Here is a 23,091-nt window from a genome sequence, read left to right on the forward strand (position 1 = left end):
AAAGTCATTTCTCATTAAATGATCTAAGCCACATTTGTTTTATAACTCTGCTGTATGATAACCACTGACTTTGTGGGGGTTTTTTTCTCCACGAGAATTTAATAAGTAATATTTGAGACAAAGTGGATACTTGTGTAGGTGCTATTCACACTGATGCTGGATTTGGTTACAAAGGTTGCTTATCTATTGTATGTTTTAAGGGATTCCCAAGCTTCTTGCATACAATCACGCACATACACTGCAATAAGGGTGTGTTTCTTTGCAGAGAACTAAATAGCATTTCAAAACTTTTACATTCCACGCATTGCACCTGTCAAACCTGCTTACTTTGTTTTCACACGCTTGAGAGGAAATTTCAGGAGAAGCCTTTGTGCACAAAAGCTTAAATGGTTTTCTGATGCATTTTCTTGAACAGATCCGCTACGATTTGATAACCTGCCTATTTTTGTCTCTTAAGCAAACTGACGTTTTGTGCTGAACTTATTAATCATCAGTCCAGGAAGTTTCAGATTGTGCTTGTCAGACATCCAGTGCTAAACTAAGCGTTTAATAGAGGGAAATATTATTAAATAAATGTTCTTGTAACACAGAAGCAGTTGGTATTAAATGACAGGGGTTGACTGCTCTTTGCTATTTGACAGCTTTTTGATCAAAGTCAGAAAGCTCTCTTCTGTTGCCGTTTACATGAGCAGTGAGGATTGTAGCTTCTGTTGAGAGATTCAAGTTGTATGACATGCATTTTAAAATGTCACTTTTTTTCAGTAGCATTCCATTTATTGTTTACCTTGACAGGAATGGTGAGATTTTGAAGGACAGGCAGGTTTAGTTTAGTGTACTAAATCAGTGGCTGTTATTTTGAGCTGTTTTTAACACGAGTGCTACTCTGGGAATGCATCAAGTGAATAACTTTTCAAGACTGACATAATTAGCAGTGCATTCTTTCAAGATTTTTGGAAGGTCGTTGAGTTTCTGACGTGCAGTGAACACTAAAATTTAAATTTGTGCACGATTGTGTAACGTTTGCATATCTTAAAACACCTCAGTTTGATTCAGAGATATGCAGTTTGGTGCAGTTGCTGATATTTAGCTATATGGAAAAAAAGAAGAAATATTCGGACATATATTCTTAATGTAGTGACATACTACTTATATAAAATGATATAAATATCAGTCGTTGTCACTCTACATCTCCCAATAAAGACAAATGCTTAGTTTTATGATCAAGACATATAATACAACGCAATATAATTATAATTGAAAGATGGACAAAATACACATTCCTCAAAAGCCAGATTATCATATTTGCCAACATCACAGGTGCCAAAATTAGTAATGATTGAGTAGCCTACTTATTGTAGGAATATGCTTATGAGTGAACAAAACTTCATTAAACATTACTTTAGTACACTTTTCATAAAATAAATCGATTATTTTGCTTTGTTGCTTTTGGTATGAAAAAACCTCAGTTTTTAAATTCTGTATAAATATAAATATAATACACTAAATATAATCTTTAATATGGCTCGACCGTTGGCTTTATTCAAATTTTCAAATGAACCGGAGACGCGGAGCGCGCTTTCAGCTATGATCACTTCCTATTTACATCAATAAGTTCGTTATTAAATCACTGAACTAACATCAGAAGGTAAGTTTTTAATAAACATTTCAATCTCTGTCTCATCTAATCGCTAAATCAGTGTTTCAACCGCGGAAAGACGCTAGTAATTCAAGCTCATCACGTTACGTCATATTTACCTCAGAGACGTCCTTCATTGTCCATTGTTTAGTTCGCAGCTACCGTTAGCTAGAAAAATTAACTCTGGGAATATTTTGGTAAATATACACCATAATACGTTAATATATATTTCTTATGAACCTGTTATTCAATAGGCTATTATTTATTACAGCCACCATTGAAATGTTCATATTTCAAATAACGAATTGATAATGAGATCATTTAAAAAATATTATTCTCAAGTTATTATTATAAAAACCACCTTGTGCAATTAAAAATGTTTGTTTGTAATAAATGTTTGTATGTTTGTAATCTTTAATCAATGCTAGCGCAATGCCCTAAGTTACCCCTTGAGCCACAGGAACACTATAGTATATATAATATGCAAACTGAAAGGGTTCCCTGCTAACAACATTAGTTGAAGAGATATTGTTTTCCTTGAGAAATAACATGTACCTGATATATATCTAAATGAACCAATATTGAAGTGAAGGGTGTAATTTGTGTTTACCCAGCCCTTGTACATGGATTTATTTTTGTAAAGGGAAAAAGTGAATTAAAAACAACAGGCATGTGTAGGTTATTCAGGTGTGAATCAGTGGGTCCTCGTGGCCGTCGATTTGACACATCAGGACAAAGTGTTACGCCTTTACAGTCTAATAGCAGAAATGGATCAGTCTTAGTCATGGTGTGTAGATTACACCGCTCACATATAATACAGCCGGGCAATGTCCAACCTGCCGGAAACAGAGGCGCCAGTCCTGTGGATGACATTCCAAACTGGCCTTTCACACAGACTTGAAAGAAAGGACTTTTATTAAATTTAAATGTATGCATTTAGCAGATGCTTTTATCCAAAGGGACTTACAGTGCATTCAGGCTATCGATTTTTATCTATCATGTGTTCCTGGGGAATCAACCCCCAACTTTGATAACGCTTGATATCTCAGTGATCTACCACTTGAGCTACAGGAAGACTTGGTAATTATTAGTGGCAATTATTAATGGCAAATGTTTTTCCAATTTAATATATAAGGAAACATCTTTATTTTTGTTAAAGCACTTATTTCAAACCTTCAGCTCTTTTGTTTGTTCTGATGTGTGGATGAATCTGGTTCATTTTCCAAAGAGTGTCTGCACGCAGTTGGTAATTAGCATAAATTATGCCCAGATTTACACATCTCCATAAATTGACTTTCCTGTAGTACTCGAAACCTGACAAAACACTGTTATATATATTTCTAGATTGCATGTGAGTGGATGGATTTTATACAAAACATTTTAGATTTTTTTATTTTTGACATTTTCAGATCAAGCATGTCATGTAAGTTTAGGGTAACATAATTTAATATATATATATATATATATATATATAAACATCTTGAAACATGTATTACATAGGCCTATTAAAAAGCCAAAAAGAATTGTTTTTGCACACATATACCGTTAGGAATAAACTTGTGCAGATGTTATTTCAGTTGGTTTTAAAATTAAAATTCTAAAATTAAGTGCAAACATGACAAATTAAATTTTTTTAATTATAAAAATCACATAAAACACAAAAATACAGAAGCTTTGAAAAAATGAAAATAAAGACATTTAATAAAGATATTTAAAGTAAATATTATTCAGAATGTAAAGAGAAACTATGATAGTATATCAGTGATGCTGAAATAACACTGTAAAGAGCCGATGTATTTAACATGCAGGGTTTAATTGTACTCCTGAATGCACTGAGGCAGTAACTCTCTCTCGGTGCACCTCTCACCAGGTAACGGCCCCCAGCTTCAGACGTCTGTCCCGGGCCACTGAGGGCCTCTCGGAGCCCAGCACAGGTCTCTCCTGCTGGCTTCTTCACTCAGAACAATTGCCAGTGGACCTGAATGAGGTCAGACTTCACACACACACACACACACACACACACATGCACACACACACACACACACATACACACACATACACACACACACACACACGCACACACACACATGCACACACACACACGCACACACACACACACACACACACACACACACATGCACGCACACACACAAGTTAATAGTTTTTACTATCATTTATTCATTATGTTTAATGTATTTAATTATTACATAATTATCTTGTTTAATTATTATATCAATTCTAAAAATAATTTTAATTATAGAATACATTTCTATAATTTATAATTGTATAATTCAGTGAAATAGTATATATAATTATTTAATTTAGTTAATAACATTATAATATATATGTGTGTCTGTATATTTAATTAAATATTGTTCATAAAATAAAATGTATATTTTACATGTTTCAATATCTATTTATTTATCTTTATATCAGTACGAGTGTCATTCTAAAACCAAAAGAAGTAAAAAAAAAAAAAATCAAGGTTTTTAAGTTCGAGCATAATTTCACCAAAGAATAGATACAATTTTACATAAATCAGATTTTTTCATTCTCATCAATTTCTGCCATTGCTACATTGTTGCACATTTGACTGATAAGTTTTTACTGTTTGGTCTGCTGGATATCAGGCTAATGGAGAGCTGACTGCTTTGGTTTATTATACATTAATGAATGAGAGAGACAGAAGTATAGATATGAGTATTTAGCACACAATAACAAGATAAACCTGATAGTCCTGCTGATAGCAGCAGGTTTCTCTGGCCATTGGTTAGTGTTTGATGGATCACAGCTGTGTGACAGAGTTGTTTTCCCATTGAAATCTGGTTTTGTTTTAAAAGGGCTGAGCCGTTAAAGCAGGTTTAAAGCCCATCTATTCAGCCTCGACCTACTGCGTCCTTCAGGATTACAGTTTTGACCTGTTCTGCATCTGTTTAGAGCGGACAATAGAGAATAAGCAATATGAGACGAGGGACGTAAGAATGTCATAACAAGAAAATTCATTACGGCTGGAATAACTGGCAAGACACCACTTGTTTTTGGTTTCTTTCCTACATTTTTCCATCACAGAATAGATTTGTCTAGTTTTGACTGACTTGTCCCCAAGTGAGACCTTAGGGACAAAAACGATATATATATATATACATATATATATATATATATATAATTTTTTTTTTTTTTTTTTTTTTTTAAGGTTTAGGTTCGGCTTGGTCTGTATTAATTAAAATGATATTTTTATAAAAACAATAGAAGTATAAATTAAGCCCTTTTGTACTGCAATAAACATGTGAGTAACTGACTGCAAATTCAGTGATTAAACTTTATTTCCTTCTGCAGTTAAAGTCTTATTGATCAAGATAGACTGGATGGCATCAGTCCAAAACAAACAGACAAGTTTTTACACCCGAGGGATTGCTAATGATGTTTGGACTTCATTTTCTTGGGACTCAGAGACTTCAAAGTCAGTCTCTTTCTCCTCATGCCTTTGTAGCTGATTCTCGGATTGATGCGAAAAAGATATAAAAAAATACTTATAAGATGAATACTTATAAGATAAAAAAATACTGTAAGATGAGGTGTATTTTACATTTATTAAATGTAACAAACAACATCATAAAAGGAATCATCATACAATCATTATAAACTACAAGTGAATCTGTGTTATTTTAGTAAAACAGATACTATTATAGTTTTGCATTAAGATTTTGAATTAGTTTATATATTTATATTTGCTTGTATTTCTTATAATTTCATTTTAATTTTAGTTAAATTATAGTATTTTTGTTGTTATTGTTTTTACTCAAAGTCTATTTAAAAATAATTATTTACGTTTTAGTTATTTTGTTGCATCAAGTTAAACTAATGAAAATTAGCTGAAATAAAATAAGTTATTATTATTTTATTTCAAGTATTAAAAATGTTTTTACTGGTTTTAGTTTTAGTTTCCATTAACTATAGTAATCCTGGAAGCAGTAAATCACCAACTCATTTATAAACAATTTAAGAGCACGAGAAAAAAAAGAAAGATTATTCCACGTGTAGCAAGATTACATCAGCTGATGTAGTTATTAATGCAGCTGCATCAGGTGAGTGTGTGCCTAAATGCTCATGTAACATGGGATTATGAGAATAAAATAACAAGAAACAAAGCAAAAAAGAAACATTTGATGCTGTGCATTATATTACATGGGAATGAGGACAGAGGGATAATTATCCTGAACAGAACGCTGCGTCTCTAGAGACGGAGAGAGAGTTTTTACACCAGACTCAAGGGACTCATGGGAGATCAGTTAGTTGTTGAAATGGTCATCCATGTGTCTCTTTTATTTAGCTGCAGTAATCATATCTAAACGCTTACAAAAGCCTCACACCTGTGACGTCAGGACGAGGGCTTCCTCTAGGTGTTCGGTTTCTCCATACAAACGCTGCTAAAGCTCAGGACATTGACCTCTTCACCAGAATATAGTGTGCATGATATAGCTTCTCTTTATGACACTCAACACGGGCGTAAACTAGATGGGATGAACTATATAAGCAAAATCTATACAAAATATATCAAACACACACACACACACACACATGAATACAAGAGTCTTCTATCCACAGTTGTATTGATATTTCATTAAACTGTTATTGTTTGTTTTGTTGCATTGGTTTTTTTAGTAGACACTTTTGTCCTAACATCTTTGTTTGTTTATTGAGTTATTTACAGACACTTTTATCCAAAAAGAATCATTCATTCATTCCTTAGTTTGTTTGTGTACATTATTTTGCAGGTAATTTGACCCTAAGTAACTAAATAGTATGGATTTATTTATTTACTTCTTTACCATAGTTTTATCTAAATAATGTTTACTTGTTTGTTTGATCGGATGGTTGTTTATTTATTTATTTATTTCCATTTGTTCATTTACCAGAGACTTTTGTTCAAAATAACATATTTATTTATTTTAAAGTGTATTTATTTATGTATTTATTTGTCAGTTCATCCGAACATCCATCTAAAATTACTTTTATTTGTTTGTTTCTTTGGATGGTCAGCTGTTTGGTTGTTTAGTTATTTATTTACGTTTATTTATATAGCAGGCACTTTTATCTAAAAGGCCAAAAGACTATTGATTTAATAATAATTTAATTCTTTCTTTCTTATTTAATTGAATTATTATTATTTTTTTACTTAGCCGATTGTTAGTATTTAAAGAATCGACTGTATATTCTGAACTATTTATTACTTTGATTGTTTGTGAATATTTTTTTTTTCTGAAAAAATTTGGCATTTTGGTATATATTTTGGCTACTTTATGATAAACATTTTATTTGCAAGTCACTTTGGATAAAAGTGTCTGCTAAATGAATAAGCACTATGTGAAAAAGACTTTTTGAAAGGCCACACTGACTTAAAAGAAATAGCGTGTAAATGAAGGCCTTTCTATAAGCGCTGTCAGCAGATTATAATGGCACGCTGGAAGCCCTGGAGATGTTTCAGAGGATGTGATTTAGGAACGGCGTGACAGAAGATGCCTGAGCAATCACAGAAGATTCCCGTAATTACTGTAAGAGCATTTGGTTTCATCTGGCCATGCGTGCTGAGACAAAGCACTTCTACTAATTAACAGAGCGTTGCATAACCAGCTGGATAACTAAAGAGATTGTCTTTGTTTTTTCAAGGATGAACGTTTGTGCCCAGAGGAGCATTTTATTGCTTGGAGGTTGCTCTTGAAATCTCTCAAGTATCTAGTTGATAATTGTCACACTGTAAGACAGTAGATCTATGAAGTGAATAGCAGCTCAGGCTTCATATATCTTTTATGAAGCTCTGGAGGAAACATTAAATTATTGAGTTGTTTTTCTCAGTAGAAGCATTTGGAGACTTATTATTTAATCCCATTTCTTTCTTGAGTAAACAAATGAGTGAGTTGTTTTTTTGTCCTACATGTGAGCACTGTGTTTGTATATTTTTGACGCGTTAATTATAACACCACGAGTGATTGTTGTGTGATTATGTTCATTGTGTGCTGTAACTCTGTCATTTGCATAAGTGAATGGAGAATGTCTTTCAGAAGCGAGCGGCTCGTTCTCGCCCTGCTGTAGCCTGTGTGTGATGCAGATTCCTGCTCTATTAAGGGCCATTAAGAGACATCTCTTGATCTGTGATCCACTTCAAAGCTGTGAAGAGTGTGTGACTGCAATTCAACTCTATAATTACACTTAAACACAGTAGTTGAAGAGAGACTAGATAACATCTAACCTCAGTGCCCTCTTCACACTCTCTCTCTCACACACACACACACACACACATTTGTGGACTTTCCATAGACTTATATTACTTTTATACTGACCAAACAATATTTTATATCCCCTAAACCTACCTATTACATAAAACCTTCTCGCATTGTTACACTTTTTAGATAAACATCATTTACTATTTTTTTATAAAATAAATGTAGTATAAAATTTCAGGTTTTACTCTCGTTGTGGGGACATTTGGTGCTCACAATGGAGCATAAACAAGTAAACACACACACACACACACACACACACACACACACACACACCCATATGAATACAAGAGTCAATTTTACAATTTCATACTCAACATCTATAGTTAAGCATAAAATGCTATAGAAAGACATTTCAACCAGAAATTGCTAGTAAATTTCACAAATAATAAAAAAGAAAAAAACCACACTGAATTAAAGTTGAAAGGCTACAATTTAAATTTTTATATATTTTAAACCCAAATAATTTTTTGTTTGTTTGTTTGTGTTTATTACAACTTTGAAAACCTATTTTTACAGTGATGGTGAAATTATGGAAATGTTAAAGTGTTTCTTTATTATTTATTTTTTTATCCACAGTACTAAAATTAAAAAGTATTTCTTTATTTATTTATTGATGTCTCAATTTGACTAAAAAGAAATGTTTGTTTACATTTTGGAAAAGTATTTCTTGCAAATCTAGGAACCAAAATACAAAAAACAAAAAAACATACAAATACAAGAAATCTATATACTATATATTATATACTATAAACTATATATATATATATATATATATAGCTTAATGCTAATGCTACATAAATATGAAAAGGGGTTTTTTGCTATATAAGTTGTGTACATTTATGTATGCATTTAGTTTGTTTTTCATATTCCCTGTTGTCATTTCCCCCATAGTTTTTTCCTCGTCTAACCATTTCCTTGCAATCTTTAAGGCTACAAAAGCCTTTTCGGTCTGTTTTTCACCCGTTCTCACACACGAGCCCACAACAGTGCAGTTCTGTTGCAGACCTTTAGGGCTGTTTGGCTTTTCAGAGCAGGACATGGTGATGAACTATTGCGTTCTACTACTGAAATACCACATTAGAGGAATTCCAGTGCCAATGTTTACTCTACAGGGGACAAACGGCACTATTGAGCGCACGACGAGCTCTGAATGAGCTCATTCTGTTCATAACACTCGCCAGACCCCCCCAAACCCCATTTACACAGCATACACACCACTTCAAAAAAATAACTCTGTTATTGGCATCGCAAAATTCAAGACCCCTGCTCACACATACACACAGTTGATGTGATTTTAAACATATTGAATGTTACATTTTTGAGAAGCCATTGAACTTATCTAAATATTGTTTCAGTTTAAGCTCTTAAATAGTCGAAAAGCCTCAGATAGTTTCAGTGCTTTCAAACTGTTTTAAGTATTTAAGGCACGTTTGCAACTAATTACAGTGTGTTTAATCCATAAAATATAGAGGCATCTTGCAAGTTTAATTAGCAAATCACATTAATGCACACTGATTTTACAGGAATGCTGATCATTTTGACGGAAAGCATCAGATTGGAAAGAAAAACTGGAATCGGAAGTAAGATCTGCACCTTTTACAACTTTCTTGTTTCTTATGCTAATCAACAAGATTAAATGGAGATTTTTGTTGAAGAAAAAGAACCCAGTTATCTTTCTTATTTACAAATGAAGTTCACAAACTGTGCTCAGATTATTGCAATCAAAAGTCTTAACAAATTTAAGGAGAAACATCTGAGAACTCCATTACGTCTCCTGAGTCTGTGGCTTTAAAACAGCTGAGGTTGTTTTCTGACTGTCTCTTTAGAGATCTGTTGTCAAATGCATTAAAATGTGCATGCAAAAATAAAAAGCTCTGAGCATTTGTGCTCATTGTTTCCTAAAAGCCTTAAAGCCTTTTTTCTATTTTAGCTCTTTATTTATAGGCCTCCACATGCAATAACAAGTGCAGCCCGATGGACCATCATGTTTCAATCATACGATACCACAAATTTGATCACTTTCCTCCCCTCAAAACACAAACACACACTCACACGCATCACAAAAGCCATGCTCATTTCATTTCATCACATACTGTATAATTACGCAGAAAACATGTATTTTTAGATATTTGAGTTAGTGGCCTTGGGAGATTCAGGCCTGAAAGACACTTAAAGTAAACGAAAGCAGACTCAAGCTCAATTTGGCTTGCTCTTTCATTCTGAAATGTGTTTGATTGCAATGCATAACACACAGTGTGGCACTATAAAAGATGCATGTATTTTACTCATGCATGCAAATGCAAAAAAACGAATGCTTGATCAATTCATTGCATGCGCAGCAGTTTAGCCAGAGAGGAAAATGCGCTGAAATTGTGCTCTCTCTCATGCCAAGGTGTAGATGAGTTTGTTTCCTGTATGTAAACATTGCAGCATTGCATCAGTGTCTCAGTAATGGATCCCCTGCAGTGAATGGGTGCCGTCAGAAAGAGAGTCCAAACAGATGATAAAAACATCACAATAATCCACAACACTCCAGTCCATCAGTTAATGTCTAATGAAGCCAAAATCTGTGTTTGTAAAAAACTAATTCATCATTAAGATGTTTTAACTACAAGCCATTGCTTCCAGTTAAAATACAATTCCTCTACTTATAACCTTTACAAAGTACAAAAAACAGTCTCATCTGAATTAGGGGAGAAATACGCATAGATCAAGCACTATGTGGGTGGATTTTTATGTGAGAGGACAAGAGGAGATGGATGTTTTCACAGGAGCAAGTGTTATTATGAATTATGGACTCATATTTTAACTGGAAGAGACTGTTTGAAATTAAAATGATGGATTTGTGTCTTTTGGGTTTGGATGGATTTGATAAACATGCAGCTTTTGTCTTCTCTTGATGTTAACTGATGGACTGGGGTTATGTGGATTACTGGTGGATGTTTGTGATGCTTTTACCTCATTCTGACGGCACCCATTCACTGCTGAGGATTCACTGGTGAGCAAGTGATGGAATGCATCTACATCTTGTATGGCCTGAGGGTGAGTACATTCAATGCACTGGCCAAATGTTCACCCCTGTATTTACATATTTGTGTTTCTAGATTGATATATATACGTGCTGTCTGTGAACAGGATGAGCTAATCCAGTTTCAGTTTTGAGCGACATCAATCTGCTCGCATATGTTTATAGAGATCATAGTCTGTGCTATAAATTTACAGATGTGACAGTGTGCATTATAAAAGATGCTTTACAGAAAACGAGAGTAAAATTCCTCTTGCTTTTCACTGTAGAGACAGGCCTCATTATCTACACATTTACACCGGAGAAATATGTCTGACATAGCTGACGTGTTTGAGAAAGTCAAATAAAAGATCTATCAACATTGAGACAGTGATCTGTCACCGCTGCAAATGCAAAAACGAGCGTGCGAGTGTGTGAGAGCTCATGCATACGGGATAAATGTTTAGAAACTAATCTTATTTCTCACACATGCCGGTTTCTGTTGTGTTGAAACTGGTCGGTTGCTGGTAACAGGAGCTTAACGCTGGCGAGACGCAGGGCACCGCGGCCCGTGCTCAGATCCTGCTGTGACTTGCAGCTCGTCTCTTACTCACTCTGAGACTCACGTGTGTCGAGGGCATGCAGACACACAGCGCTGCAGGACAGAGCCATTGTGGCAGATATGTGAATGTGTCATGTTTACCAAAGGCACAATAAAGCAATTAGCACATGGCCGGACGCATGGTTCACGTGAGTGAGAACGACAGGTACACAGGTGACCTACACACACACACACACACACACACACACACATGTCTGTTCTGTTCCTGCATGCCATCTTAAGTCAACTGAGATGGATAAAAGTCTCTTCATTCCAGCGGTTGCACTGCAAACAAAGCACTTTTGTTTCTGCTCATAACATAAAATGACATTGTTTGAGACAAATGCTTAATGAGTCACTATGGATTTATAATCCTTTTTTTTTTTTACATTTACCATGACATTTTGGAGAGTGTCATGATAAAATATATTTTTAAAAATGATTTACCATGGTATTTTGTACATGGTGCCATGGTAATACCACATTTCTGGTCATTTACCATGATATCGCCATGGTATTTTGTATGAGATACCATATTAATACTATGTTTTGAACATCTTCCCTGTTATTTCAGTACCACAGTGACATACAGTATATTCAGACATTTACCATGGTATTCTGGACATAGTGTCATGGTAATATCATGTTTTTTTTATCATGCCATTATGTATATGGTACCTTGGCATGATTTTGTTTATTTATCATCAGATTTTTTATATGTTGCTACAATAATATATGTATTTTTTTTTTAACGTACCATGATATTTTGGACTTGACTTTTTTTTTGTATTTAGTAGTACTATTTATATAATATATTATTTATTAATATTTGAATTTAGCGTGAAGGATGGAACGGGAGATTGACAGACGGATCGGTGCAGCTTCTGCAGTAATGCGGTCGATGTACCGGTCTGTCGTGGTGAAGAAAGAGCTGAGCCGCAAGGCGAAGCTCTCGATTTACCGGTCAATCTACGTTCCTACTCTCACCTATGGTCATGAGCTTTGGGTCATGACCGAAAGGACAAGATCCCGGATACAGGCGGCCGAAATGAGCTTTCTCCGCAGGGTGGCTGGGCGATCCCTTAGAGATAGGGTGAGAAGCTCAGTCACCCGGGAGGAGCTCAGAGTAGAGCCGCTGCTCCTCCACATCGAGAGGGGTCAGCTGAGGTGGCTCGGGCATCTGTTCCGGATGCCTCCTGGATGCCTTCCAGGGAAGGTGTTCCGGGCGCGTCCCACTGGGAGGAGACCCCGGGGAAGACCTAGGACACGCTGGAGAGACTATGTCTCCCGGCTGGCCTGGGAACGCCTCGGTGTCCCCCCAGAAGAGCTGGAGGAAGTGTCTAGGGAGAGGGAAGTCTGGGGTTCTCTGCTTAGACTGCTGCCCCCGCGACCCGGCCCCGGATAAGCGGAAGAAGATGGATGGATGGATGGAATTTAGTATTTCTTTTATTTTTATTTTTTATTTTATTTATTATATTTTATTTTTATAAAAAAATATTAAATATCAGCTTATTTTATATATATATATATAATTATTTTTATGTCTTTTTTTGTAATTTTAATACATTCATTTTATTTCACTTAAAAAAATTTAGTACAAATGTATATACTGTTGTATATTTACAAATATACAGTATTTATTTGATAATGTTTTAAGCTTAGAAGCAAAATATGTTTCAGTCCTGTTTGTAGGTTATTATTGTTAAAATTGACTTTAAATGCACTGTTTTGAAGTGACTCGTGTGTGTGTGTGTGTGTGTGTGTGTCTCCAGAGTGCTGTGAATGTGTGTGTGATTGGGTACATTCTGAGGTGAATCAGCACTTGAACAATTAGTTCACTCCAGAATGAACATTTCCTGATAATTTACACACCTCCATGTCATCCAAGATGTTCATGTCTTTCTTTCTTCAGTCGAAAAGAAATTAAGCTGTTTTTGAGGAAAACCTTACAAGATTTTTCTCTATATAGTGGACCTTTCCACCGTGATTACGTAATGCGTGAAGTCACAGACGCAGAGCTAGTGTAAGATGAGCATGTGTGATTAAAATGTATAGAAATGTTATAATCACTACATAAGAAATGTATTCCTCGCCAGGAATCGTGCAGAGCCCTTTGAAGTTTTTTACATAACACTAACATATTTTGTTTTCAGGTAACAAAAGCTATTTTTAATATTTTTAGTTTAATAAAAGTAATGCTTATGAAGAAGAATGAGATGCATGTTCTTTCTGATTGACATGCAGTTAAATTACACCAAATAGCAGCGGTATAATACGCATGATTAATATAATTGCTCTCCGTGTGTATCATGGATATATGTCTTTAAGGCATTAGCTCTGTGCATGCTAAATATCACCTCATCAAGTGTTTGATGGTCACCCTCACAAATGTGAACTAACCAAGAATACGTCACGAAGTGCAATGCAACGCGACCGCAGGTCTGAGTTAAAAGCGTGTTTAATGCACGCTCGGTGTACTCTGGCATGAGCTCCAGCATTTATGGAGAATAAAGTAGACTGTCTGAAATAAGTAAACATGTAATTAACTGTTTTGAAAAACAAGACGGACTTGTTGCACAGTCACAGCTGGTTCTGACCACGTGAACGTGAAGCAGTGAAACCTCAATGCACAGCATGCTCTGATTAAAAAAAACAGTGCAGAATCAGCAGTGACCAGCCACTATACTGACATGCTCGCTGTTATAATGCAGTGTGTCTGATAAACTCCAGCCAGGCTTCGTAAGAACTTTATGACCAGCTAAATGTGCAAGAGTCAGATGCTCGGCCGGCCACAGCATGCGTCAACAGTGTTTTACATCAGACCATAAACACTGTAAATCTACCTTGCATTCACACCAAAAAGTGGACCAACAAATGTGTGAACGTGATTCATCAGATCAAGTGTCTGGGTTTCTCAAATGCCTTAGGATTTCTGACACTTGTAGTCATGAGTTACTAATCATTTAAACACCTTAGACAAACTTAAAATGTCTGAATGTAAAAAATATCAAAACAAATATCATTTGTTTTCATCCACTAAAATCGCATTAATATTCGCTAATTCACTGCAAAAAATAAATAAATACATATATATATATATATATATTAGTATTTTTTTCCATTTTCCAATACCAATATTTAAACATTCATAAAAAATCAATACATTTGTTTGAGGTTCCAAAAGGCCTCAGATATTAAATCTTGGTTTCCAGAAAATGAAGAGAGTTTTTGCTGAAAGCAAGAAAAATATCTGCTCATGGGTTTAGAAAATGTTCTTGTATTTCCTTTGAATTAAGTAAATTTTTCTGACGCTATTAGCAGATGTTTAGTTTTAAGAATAAACTCGCTTGATTTAGATTTTCACATGGGATGAAAGTGTCTAAACGATTTATGAATATTTGATTTAAATGAAATAAAGAAAGTTAGCATAAAATGCTTAAAATCTAACCCATGCACGAAAGAGCAAAGACGCACCATTCATAATGTGTTCTACTTGAATAAGAGTTTATGCTGTCAGAATAGTGCTGGGTTTTCTGTGATTACAAGCACAGATATAACCACACAAGGAGCTGTAAAGTTAGTGTTTGGGATCTCAGCATTGCTAAAAATATCCCCACATGACTGTAGTGATGTCTGTGGATGATAAGGTGAATCACTGCTGCATGACTGAAGAGATTCTCATCACAATATCTCTCATTATCGTCGAGCGTTCCCACGATCAGATGCTCTCTGGCGTGTTTTTCTCCTTTCAGCACGTCAGGTATGTGTATCACATGCTAGTGAATGAATGCCATCTGTCAACACTGACTGCTGCCGTCCATGTGACTTTCTTGTCTTTAGATGAAAACAAGGGATTCTGCATTCCTTCGGTCTCTGATGGGTGTCACACTTCAGCAGGAGCTTGTTTGGGTGAATCTGTGTTTGTTACTGCAGTGTCTTACAGACAGGTTTGGATCAAACTCACAAATCAAATCTTTTCAGATGTCCCTCTGTTTGCACGCCCCTTCTAGAGTTTCAGAAGAGATCTCAACAATGGCAATGATTTGTATATTGTATATGTTTTTGTTTGTTATTTGTACAACGAGCATCATCAAATGTGGCAGCTTAAAGAATCATACAAATACAAAAAAATAGAAAAATAAAATTGAGTAGAAATGTAAATGAAGCAATGCTAATAAAGTAAATAAGATATATTAACAGTAAAATAATGACAAAGAATAAAGCATCAGTGCAAGAAAGTACCAATTTAACTAAATGTATTGAATTAAGGCAATTCATTACAAGCTTAATAAAACTTTCTTTTCCAAAACTTTTCCAAAACTCACATTTAGGTGTTTTTTATTTAATACATTTTTTTTTATTGCCGTTTATCTATTAGTGTTTGTAGATTTCAATTGCAGTAGATATCTGGAAAGGTCGTTTTCTAAAATGAGTTTTTATCACTGTTTTAGCAGCACTTAACATGCATTAAAATTTGTTCATAAATCATTTGCACGGATTTATATAATATTTTATTCCTGAAAACATGGTGAAAATGCTATAAACATAGCATTACAGGTAACTTCTAATACAAAACCGTTGATTTTATTTTCTGAATGTTGACACTGTTTTCTGATTTATGGAGTGATGTAAAGCTATATAAAATTTAATAGAAAACTGTTTAGCAGCTGTGCGCAACTGGGCAAGTATGAAATGCAATCTATTAGTTACCCTAAATGTGACCCTGGAGCACAAAGCAGTCTTAAGTCTCTCGGGTATATTTGTAGCAATAGCCAAAAATACATGGTATGGATCAAAATTATCGATTTTACTGTTATGCCAAAAATCATTAGGATATTAAGTAAAGATCATGTTCCATGAAGATACCGAAGATTTCCTACCGCAAATATATCAAAACGTAATTTTTGATTAGTAATATGCATTGCTAAGAATTCATTTGGACAACTTTAAAAGATGATTTTCTCAGTACTCTCAGATTCTAGATTTTCAAAGAGTTGTATCTCGACCAAATATTGTCCGATCCTAATTAACCATATAGTACATCAGCAGAAAGCTTTTTTATTCAGCTTTCAGTTTTTTTTGTTGTTGAAAAAATGTACACTTAAGACTGGTTTTGCGGTCCAGGGTCACAAATGATAATAAAGTGTGCCATAAATCGTCGTACTGGTGTTTATATCAGAACAGCAGCTTGTTTTCTTGTTTTTCGAAGCATTCTTCACATAGTGACTTAAGCATCAGTTAACCTTCATTCAGCTTGTGCTTTGCGAGTGTTTCTTCACAAATCCTTTAGTGGGTTCTGCTCATGATTTTTTAGAGACATCCATCAGCGTCTAAATCATGTTAATTGTAGGGAGGGGTGGGTCTGTATACTGTAATTTAAAAGGAATATGTGCTTTATTTAGAGAGAATGGTGGTTAGGGGGCAAATGTACAGTAATGCGGGACTCTCTCCACTGATTGGCTGCATTTGTGTGATGTTCCCGGTCTTCCCGCTGGTGCTGACCGGCTCCTGTGATGTGGCTGACTGCTCGGGGTAGATGTGGGCCTAGAACCGGCCCTGATGACGGGTTGTGATGTGTTCCCTGACCCAGACCATAACACACAGCTTTCGCCCGCCGGAAAAAAATTACAGCCCTTCAGGAATGTTGCAGTTGTTATAATTTTTCCGTCTTATAAAACGCTGGAAGATTTCTCCGGCGTGCCCGAAAACGAGACGAGGTTTAAGCGTCGGGGTTAAAATCGCCCTGCAGAAATGCTTAGCGGGTCAGACATGTTAACGCAAAGCCATGTGACGGACGGTCTGGTTGGGTTTGAGAGCCATAGATATGATGGGGAGAAAAGTGCAAAGCTCTTCTTTTTTTGCCGTCTCTGAGAACCAAAAGTCACAATTACCTCTGAATGTGTTTTAGGAGGAGGTAATATTAAAATAATATTGTGAAGATGAATAATAACAGTGTGCATATAAATAATAATAATAATACATTTATAATTAATTTCAAAATTATTTTGAATGAATTTAATTTAGAAACAAATGTATAATTTATTAATCTATTTATAAATAAGTTTATTTATAATCACCACTGAATACATTTTTTAACATACAGATAAATAAAGGAGGTAATATTAAAATAATATTGTGAAGATGAATAATAATAGTGTGCATATAAATAATAATAAATGTATAATTAATTTCAAAATTATTTTAAATGAATTTAATTTAGAAACAAATATATAATTTATTAATCTATTTATAAATAAGTTTATTTATAATCACCACTGAATACATTTTTTAACAGACAGATAAATAAAGGAGGTAATATTAAAATAATATTGTGAAGATAAATAATAATAGTGTGCATATAAATAATAATAATAATAAATGTATAATTAATTTCAAAATTATTTTAAATGAATTGAATTTAGAAACAAATATATAATTTATTAATCTATTTATAAATAAGTTTATTTATAATCACCATTGAATACATTTTAAACAGACATATAAATAACGTAGGTAATATTAAAATACTATTTTGCATATAAATAATAATCATATTAAATTCAAATATAATTACAAATTAAAACATTTATTTTATAAATGATCTTTAATTCATTTATAAACAAATGTATAATTGTTATATCTATTTAATTGATTATCTATTTATAAATAAGTTTATTTATTTATAATCACAACTGAATGCTTTTTAAACAGAAAAATACAGGTCATATTAAAAAGTGCATTAAATAATATTATTAAAATTCTAATTAAATTACAATTTACACCTTTATTTCATAATTAATGTATACATTTATTTTAATTAATGTATTGAATGTATGTAATTATGTTCTATATATATATATGTATATATATATATATTCAAAATAATTTTGAAATTAATTATAAATGTATTATTATTATTATTTATATGCACACTGTTATTATTCATCTTCACAATATTATTTTAATATTACCTCCTATATATATATATATATAGACATATTACATTTTAAATTTAAATTTATTTATTTAACCAGGAAAGAGGACTAAAATTAGGATTTAAAAAGGATTAAAATCTCTTTTACAGGAGTGTCCTGGCCAAGATATGCAGCTGAGTTTACATAGACAATTTTACATCGAAGTTACAACACACAAACATCATTTCATAGATATAAAAACATGCATCTGATTAGAAACTTTTACACACCATTAATTTACTCTGATGATTGTTTAATAAATATTTAAAGTGACCACAAGATACTAAATTTTTTTAACTTCATCTCAGTCTGGAGAAGATTCCAATCTGAGGCCGCAGCATATTTAAAAGAGGTTTTTCCCAACTTGGTTCTAGCAAAAGGCACACACAGGTTGTGGATCGATTTAGAGCGTAGTGAATAATGACCGGGCAATTTCTGTTTAATGAGACTGCAAAGATAAGAGGGCAAATAATCCAATATAGCTTTGTAAATCAAGAGATACCAATGCTTTTGCCTTCTAATATTCAACGGCGACCAACCAACCATTTTGTATAGGTCACAATGGTGTGTTGAAAATCTACAGCCAGTTATAAATCTAAGAGCACCATGGTACAGAGCATCCAAAGAAACAAGAAGAAAAGAGGGCACGTGCTGATACACTACATCCCCGTAGTCAAGAACTGATAAAAAGGTAGCAGACACTAGTTTCTTCCTCGCATTAAATGAAAAACATGACTTCTTTCTAAAATAAAATCCTAATTTTTTAAGTTTTTGCCTCAGATGTTTGATATGTGAACCAAAACCTAATGTATTATCGATAATAATACCAAGGTATTTGTACTCCGATACTGATGTAATCAGACTACCCTGGAAAGTCAGAAGAGAAATTGAATTTTCAGCAGAAATTTTGCAGTTTTAAAATAACATACATTTAGTTTTTTTTCATTTAAGACCAGCTTCAAGGCACAAAACCTTTTTTGGATTATATCGAAAGCAGACTGCAAAAAGGCTACAGATTGTTGCTTAGAGGAAGCTGAACAATATATAATATTACAATATTACAATATAAACCTTGTATTTTCAATATTAAAATCTAAACAATTTATATATATGCTGAACAATAGTGGTCCTAGCACAGATCCTTGAGGGACTCCCCTAAAGACCTCTAATGGTTATAATATATACATATATAAAAAGACAAAATGTCAAAAACACAGTGTTTGGAATAACGGCGTTTAAAAGAACGGCGTTAGGTAACGACGTTATTTTTTCAGTAACGGGGTAATCTAACTAATTACTTTTCCCGTCGTTACAACGCCGTTAACGTTACTGAACGTTAAATGCGGTGCGTTACTATGCATTGATTTAATATGCAATCCGAACGCACCCCTGGCTCACACAGCGAGTGAGCAGGTGGGTTAATAACGAGATAAGCGATTATGATTATGTTTCATGGTAGCCAATCAGAGCCAGTGTTTTTACACACACGCGCCAGCGGCGCCAAACACACACAGTAACACACACGCAACAGCTACACACAGAGATTCGCAGCAGCAGAAATGGCGAGTCAGGACCAATCCGATGAAAGGTTGGTTTTTTCAAGGTGGAGATATAAGCACTACTTCAAATTCATTGTAGTCAAAGGCAAGAACGTGCATGTAATGTGTGACACACGCATCTACAAAGCTAGTGGCCAAAAACACTTTTCTTACAAAGAGTGCAGGATTAAACTCTTGCTGTCTGTTGACGTGCAATAAATCTCGAAAGTTATGTACGAACACCTGTCTGTTCTACTTATTTCAACTGACTTATGAAAACTGATTAAAAAAAAAAACGAGTTCTTTGACATATAGCAACTTTTTTTTTTTTTTTTTTTTTTTTTTTTTTTACAGTAACGCAAATAGTTACTTTCCCTGGTAACAAGTTACTTTTATTATAGAGTAATTCAGTTACTAACTCAGTTACTTTTTGGAACAAGTAGTGAGTAACTATAACTAATTACTTTTTTAAAGTAACGTTCCCAACAGTGAAAACACACAACAAAATAACCAAAATGTTAACTAAAATTACAATGAAAACAGATTATTTACAACATTCAGAATATTAATAAAAATGTAGTATTTCAGCTGATACATATAAACAATGATACATATACATTTTACGTACAACCCGAAATTCCGGAAAAGTTGGGACGTTTTTTAAATTTTAATAAAATGAAAACTAAAGGAATTTCAAATCACATGAGCCAATATTTTATTCACAATAGAAAATAGATAACATAGTAAATGTTTAAACTGAGAAATTTTACACTTTTATCCACTTAATTAGCTCATTTAAAATTTAATGCCTGCTACAGGTCTCAAAAAAGTTGGCACGGGGGCAACAAATGGCTAAAAAAGCAAGCAGTTTTGAAAAGATTCAGCAGGGAGAACATCTAGTGATTAATTAAGTTAACTGATATCAGGTCTGTAGCATGATTAACTATAAAAGCTTTGTCTTAGAGAAGCAGAGTCTCTCAGAAGTAAAGATGGGCAGAGGCTCTCCAATCTGTGAAAGACTGCGTAAAAAAATTGTGGAAAACTTTAAAAACAATGTTCCTCAATGTCAAATTGCAAAGGCTTTGCAAATCTCATCATCTACAGTGCATAACATCATCAAAAGATTCAGAGAAACTGGAGAAATATCTGTGCGTAAGGGACAAGGCCGGAGACCTTTATTGGATGCCCGTGGTCTTCGGGCTCTCAGACGACACTGCATCACTCATCGGCATGATTGTGTCAATGACATTACTAAATGTCGGTAAACACAATCCGCCGTGCCATCAGCAGATGCCAACTAAAGCTCTATCATGCAAAAAGGAAGCCATATGTGAACATGGTCCAGAAGCGCCGTCGTGTCCTGTGGGCCAAGGCTCATTTAAAATGGACTATTTCAAAGTGGAATAGTGTTTTATGGTCAGACGAGTCCAAATTTGACCTTCTTGTTGGAAATCACGGACGCCGTGTCCTCCGGGCTAAAGAGGAGGGAGACCTTCCAGCATGTTATCAGCGTTCAGTTCAAAAGCCAGCATCTCTGATGGTATGGGGGTGCATAAGTGCATACGGTATGGGCAGCTTGCATGTTTTGGAAGGCTCTGTGAATGCTGAAAGGTATATAAAGGTTTTAGAGCAACATATGCTTCCCTCCAAACAACGTCTATTTCAGGGAAGGCCTTGTTTATTTCAGCAGGACAATGCAAAACCACATACTGCAGCTATAACAACAGCATGGCTTCGTCGTAGAAGAGTCCGGGTGCTAACCTGGCCTGCCTGCAGTCCAGATCTTTCACCTATAGAGAACATTTGGCGCATCATTAAACGAAAAATACGTCAAAGACGACCACGAACTCTTCAGCAGCTGGAAATCTATATAAGGCAAGAATGGGACCAAATTCCAACAGCAAAACTCCAGCAACTCATAGCCTCAATGCCCAGACGTCTTCAAACTGTTTTGAAAAGAAAAGGAGATGCTACACCATGGTAAACATGCCCCGTCCCAACTATTTTGAGACCTGTAGCAGAAATCAAAATTGAAATGAGCTCATTTTGTGCATAAAATTGTAAACTTTCTCAGTTTAAACATTTGCTATGTTATCTATGTTCTATTGTGAATAAAATATTGGCTCATGTGATTTGAAAGTCTTTTAGTTTTCATTTTATTAAAATTTAAAAAACGTCCCAACTTTTCCGGAATTCGGGTTGTACATGAATGTATAAATTAGGAATGTTTTTATCAAAAAAGTTTGACATATATTATACATTTATTTATAAATATAATTGCTAAAATAAATCATGACACAAAACAAGTTTTCACTTTACACTTTTAATTAAAGGTTGTTGTTTTTTAATCTGTAAAGCATGAGGTGCATGTGAAGCTGGGGTCTCCTCAGGCCTTTGACTCGTCAGACAGACACTGAGTTCAGGAGCTCTGGGGGTCTTCACAGACAATCATCAGAGATAACATCACATCTACAGGATCAAAGCAGGTGAAACACGGCCTGAGGGGATGGTAATCACACACGCACGCACACACACACACGCGCGCGCGCACACACTGGCATCCTAATGAGCAGATGAAGGTGTTGTTTAGATATACATCACAGTATTGTATGGATGCGACCATCACAAAATAATAAAAGAAAACATTGCATTTCTTTGGTCTGTGTCTATATATATAAATAAAATCACATGCAATTTATTTATTTTATTATAAAATAGAGTTGTGTAAAATTGTGTAACAAAACGTCTTTATTATAAAATAAAAAGAGCAGACATTTCACATATTTAAGTTATTAAATTAAATGTTATTCCATTTAATGCAATGGAATGCATTATAATTTGATTAGCATTTTAATGCATTAGTATACATTTATTATATACTCAATCAAAGAGAAAATACATAGAAATACGCTATATTTTTTTAATATATAGAAGCTTTAAATAAAGTTTTACAATGAAAAGGAGAATGTGTGTGTATATATATATATATATATATATATATATATATATATATATATATATATATATTTATATATAATGCTCTTATTTAAATACATG

At 34.1% G+C, this 23,091-nt stretch overlaps 1 long non-coding RNA gene across 2 annotated transcripts; it reads left to right on the top strand.

Moving 5' to 3' along the window:
* Positions 1-1,570: 1,570 nt before the first annotated feature.
* LOC132095706 (uncharacterized) lies at positions 1,571-15,440 on the top strand. 2 transcript variants are annotated; one of them, XR_009422484.1, is made up of 4 exons: positions 1,571-1,645; positions 3,507-3,623; positions 9,441-9,497; positions 15,150-15,440. It is a non-coding gene; the product is annotated as an uncharacterized LOC132095706 (long non-coding RNA). The 2 variants fall into 2 exon arrangements; XR_009422483.1 differs by lacking the exon at positions 15,150-15,440 and having other exon boundaries at positions 9,441-9,685.
* Positions 15,441-23,091: the final 7,651 nt, after the last annotated feature.

This window comes from Carassius carassius, chromosome 20 (genome assembly GCF_963082965.1).
Source record: "Carassius carassius chromosome 20, fCarCar2.1, whole genome shotgun sequence".
NCBI lineage: Eukaryota > Metazoa > Chordata > Actinopteri > Cypriniformes > Cyprinidae > Carassius > Carassius carassius.